Genomic DNA, 5008 nt, shown 5'->3' on the forward strand with positions numbered 1-5008 from the left:
GTAAATGAATGTTAGTGTAAAGTGACGTGAGGGAGTTGGAAAAAAAGGGGTAAATGAGTGCTAGTGTAAATTGACGAGAGGGAGTTGGGGAAAAAGGGGTAAATGAGTGCTAGCGTAAAGTGATGTGAGGGAATTTGGGGAAGTGGGAAGTGAGGTATTGGTGAGATGAGTATGATATAATTTTCTTAAGTAACACCTATAAAAGATGAAATAAGAAATAAAATATGTAGATTAAAACTTAAAATATATTTACATACTAAAAGTGGTGAAAAATTCAAACATGGTCAAAAATTAGGTGCTCACATATGTAGTAGATTGTGTTAAAAATATTACGTATTCTCTAATAAAGCAAAATAATAAAAATAAAAGTTAAAAATATCAAGATTAAAAATAAAAAATATTAAATACAAAAAGGTGGAAAACTCGAGTGTGGTAAAGAAATTATATGCTCACATATGGTGACTTATTTTATTTTTTGAAAAAATATCTCTTAAAGTAGAACAGGTGGTATCAGAGCCATCAAGTTCAATGAAAGCTATGATACCATTATTATGACGTTTCTAGAAAATTTTGACTCTAAAAGTTTCATTAACTATAGAGGTTTAAAGATCCACATAAACAAAATAGTAGACTCCATGTATTTTAACCAAAATTTTTAGTCTTCATTTTTCAACAGATGATTTAATTCATGCCTAATTTTTGCTTTTTCTTTTTCTTCTACATTATATTTTTTCTTTTAGGATTATTATTGTGAGCACCTAATTTTTGACCGTACTTGAATTTTTTCACACTCATCTCCCCAATACCTAACTTCCCATTTCCCCCACTCACTTTCCACTTTCCCTCTCACACTCCTACTTTCACCACTCATGTCCCCCACTCTTATCCCCACTATCCCCCTCCATCATTCTCCAGACCTTCACTCTCATTTTTGACTATAAAAACTCATTGATAATTGACTAAAAGGGGAAAAGATAGAAATAGAGAGAGGGAACAAGAGGAAAAAATAAAGATCTGGGGGATACACAAAAAGAGAGCATATATAGAAAAAGCCCTAGGAAAAGCTAAGTAAAAGAGCTTTTATAAAAAAAGACAACAGTTTCTCACCATTTTTAGCCATTAAAACTCTATTAAATCACCTCACAAGCTCCAAAAATGAGTTGCCATTTTCTTCATAAATCCAACCATTAAAGCAACCTTGAACAACTCCATTATCCTCCATAAATAGCCATGGAATCCCTACTGAAAAGAACTCCAAAAAAATTACAATGAAACACCTAAAGTCGAGCTCTAAAAACACCATTAAAATAGCCCCCTTAATCACCCAAAACCACCCCAAAAATGTCACCCATCAACAACCAAAAATCAGCCATTAAACACTCTAAAAATTCACCCAAAAATCAGCCTTATAAACCCCTGATAAACACTGCCCTCAAACCACCTCAAACCAGCCCCTGTTTTCTGCTCAAAACACAACAAGACAACCCTCGAAATCCACCTCAATCACCATCAAAAATAGCCCAAAAACAAGCTGGAAATTCACCACCAAATTTGCCCAAAAACAATCGCTAACACCACCTGAAGTGACCCCAAACCAGCCGCAAAAATTAACCAAAACGTCCTTGAAACAGCAGCTCAAATTGCTGTCAATTTCGCCGCGAAACAGTCTCAAAACAACCCTGTAAAATCGGCGAGCTTGGAGGTTTCCATCGAGGTTTCTAACTCCAGTTTTAGTGTTTGTTCTATAGCCCGCTCAAGGATTATTGTTTGGAGTTTTCCCTTTTACTATACCTGTCGGAACATTTCAGCGACAAAGGTCCATTTCTTGCTTTATCTTTTACATTTTATTTTTTTCTATTTTGATAGCTTGATTCCCGTCTTGATAATTTCTGTCCCATTTCAATGTTTCCAGTTTGATTACTTGATTAAAAAGCATGAAACAAATTTGTCTAAATGCTTTAAGTTTGCTTGTTTATGTTTGAGATAAATAATTAGTTATTTGGTGATGATATTAAATTTTGAGATGTTATGTGAATTAAGTTTTGAGATGCTTTTTGATAATGACCCATTAACTGAGAAGTGAGGTATTGGGCCATCTGAAATTGAGCGAGCCATGTAAGTTTGGTCGGTCAGAATGATAATAGGTTTTGGGCTTTGATACCATTGGGTCATTGATTGTTTAGTCAAAATTGAAGAATGGGCCCGAAGGTGAGTCTTGAAACATAAGGAATTTGGGCCAAGTAATAGATCTTGTTAACTAGCTTATTTACTCCCCAATAATTATTTATCCATAATTCATGTGTTCTCACAAGAATCTCAAATTAATTTAGGAAAATAACTTATGAACATTCGTAGCTTGCTTTAGGCGCGATTATTAATAAATCATCGTGACTATGGGTACGGTTCCCCTGGCATGGTCACGATACGTAAATCCCAACTCAAGTGCGCGTTTCACGCGACTTGACCATAACTTCAAATAATAATAATAAATATGTTGTGAATCACAGGTACGTTTCACGTGGCATGATTTGTGATGTGTACAAAAATAACAAGTGCGCGACACCGCGACATGTTTAAATAAACTCCATAATTATTTAAAATAATTAAAAGCGGTAATGCACAAAAGTTTCTAAAATATGTAATAGTTCAGATATTTAAGCCATGTATTACTTGTTAAGCGACCGTGCTAAAACCACGGAACTCGGGAGTATCTCACACCTTCTCCTGGGTTAACAGAATTTCTTACCCGATCTTCTGTGTTCGCGGACCATAAATATAGTCAATTTCCTCGATTTGAGATTTTAAAATAAACCCGTGATTTGGGACACCATCATAATTTTTTCAAGTGGCGACTCTGATTAAATAAATAATACCATTTCGAATAATATCACTTTAATTGAAAAAACTCCCTATTCATCGGAAAAGGAGGTGTGACAATTATGTGTGTATTTGTTGGTTTTTTGAATTAGACTATAGTTTAATTAGTTGTTAAGGGGTTATAAGGAAAAGACATCTTTTACACTTTAAAAAAGAAGACACCACACTTAAAAAAGAAAGAAAGTCTTCTTTCACTTTAAAAAGAAGACACTCTACCACACTTAAAAAAATAGAGGGTCTTTATTTCACTTTAAAAAAGAACACACTCTACCGCACTTAGAAAAAGAAAAAGACATCTTTCACTTTAAAAAAGAAGACATTCCACCAAGCTTTTTTTTTTTAAAAAAAGGCATCTTTCTCTTTAAAATAGAGAGGAGACTCTATCACACGAGAGAGGAAAAAAATATCTTTTATACAAAAAAAAAAAGAACACCATTTGTGAGAGCAAAATATTAACTGAACATCAAAGAGGGAGCTGAAAATTTTGAGCTTTGTGAGTGTCTTTTAGAATGAAAAAACTTGAGAAAAATAGAAAAATACCTTAGGAGATTTGTGAAGTTGATAGCTACTAGTTTCAAGTATCTTTGTTAAATTTTCTGGATTATTTTAACACTTGAGTTGCTGTTGTTTCTACTATCTTTGCTGCTGAATTTCTATTGCCGCACTGCTGAATTTTATTATTCTACAAATCATGTAACTTCAAATTCTCATATTGCAGATTCTTGATAATAATAAGAAGGATGTGATCCTGATTTGGCTGATGAAACATGTTAGATTTGATTTTGTTTCAAGATGAATGTTATATTAGTGATATCATCATGTAAATATGTTAGAAATTAGTTAAATTATCAGTTCTTATTTATATATATATGATTGAAATTACATTATGGTAAGTATTTCATTTAAGGAGAAGAAATATTTTGTTGCGGGAACATCTGCATGTGCATCTGTAAGAACTGTTTTGGTCTTTTTTGCCTTCATTTTTGACTTTTTGTTTCCTTAAGTGGTCTTTTAGTGTCAGAAACGTAACTGAATAATATTTCTTTTCATGGTGGAGTTGATTGAAATTGTGGAATAGCATATGGTGAGTGTGCTGGTGAGAGTTTAAGTTAATGGAGAAAAACAGTGGATAGTGAATTGGAAGTAATATGAAGTTTGGAAAGTTGACCTGGTCAATGTGTTAGTTTCACCTCGCTTAACTGAAATGGGTTATTGGAGTTTCACCTCGCTTAACTGAAATGGGCTATTGGAGATGTAAGTAGATGCAAGTTTAATCATTTTTTTAGTTCTTGTTTAAATTAGAATTAGATAATGTAGTAATACTTAATAGAGATGGATTTTGGGATCAATATATGAGAAGTTGGGTTTCACTAAGTAAGCCACATAGATTTGTACATAACTAGTCTTGCTAGGCTGCACTAGTAAGCTTATCATGACCCATAATCCACTAAAGGTCGTGATGGCACCTAATACCGCCGTCATACAAACCAACAGTAATTGATCATTTAATTACTCATTTTAGTATTTTGAAATCATAATTTTTATTAATTAAATAGTATGAAATAGAATTTACAGGGTAAAGGGTGATATTTACACGAACTATAATAATGAACAACCTGTAGGAACCCCCAAAACCCGGTGTCATAAGTGCATGAGCATCAACTAGGAACAAACAACAACAACCAAGTATAATCCCACTAGTGGGGTCTGGGGAGGGTAGTGTGTACGCAGACCTTACCCCTACCTTGGGGTAGAGAGGCTGTTTTCGATAGACCCTCGGCTCCTTCCCTCTAAGAACTCCCCACCTTGCTTTTGGGGTGACTCGAACTCACAATCTCTTGGTTGGAAGTGGAGGGTGCTCATCACTAGAGTATCAACTAGGAGATATAATAAAATACAACATCTACCTGGAATACAAATTAGACAGGAGAATATAGATAACTCTGATGGAGACTCTGCAGGCTACATATCGTAGAATGAAATGCTGCTCACGGTAAAGTCTCCGCAATAGTCGCGCCTCGGCGCCCAAAAGACCACTAGACATATATGTACCTACACAAAAAGTGCAGCAAGTGTAGCATGAGTACGTAAATCAATACATACCCAGTAAGTATCTAGCCTAACCTCAAAA

The 5008-nt window shown here is 34.4% G+C and overlaps 1 long non-coding RNA gene across 1 annotated transcript; it reads left to right on the forward strand.

Annotated features, from left to right (window-relative positions):
• Window positions 1–1001: 1001 nt before the first annotated feature.
• Window positions 1002–3764, forward strand: LOC138899594 (uncharacterized). The gene is made up of 2 exons (XR_011411329.1): window positions 1002–1816; window positions 3596–3764. It is a non-coding gene; the product is annotated as an uncharacterized lncRNA (long non-coding RNA).
• The last annotated feature ends 1244 nt before the right edge of the window (window positions 3765–5008 follow it).

The sequence above is a fragment of the Nicotiana tomentosiformis genome, chromosome 9, assembly GCF_000390325.3.
Source record: "Nicotiana tomentosiformis chromosome 9, ASM39032v3, whole genome shotgun sequence".
In the NCBI taxonomy this organism is placed as follows: domain Eukaryota; kingdom Viridiplantae; phylum Streptophyta; class Magnoliopsida; order Solanales; family Solanaceae; genus Nicotiana; species Nicotiana tomentosiformis.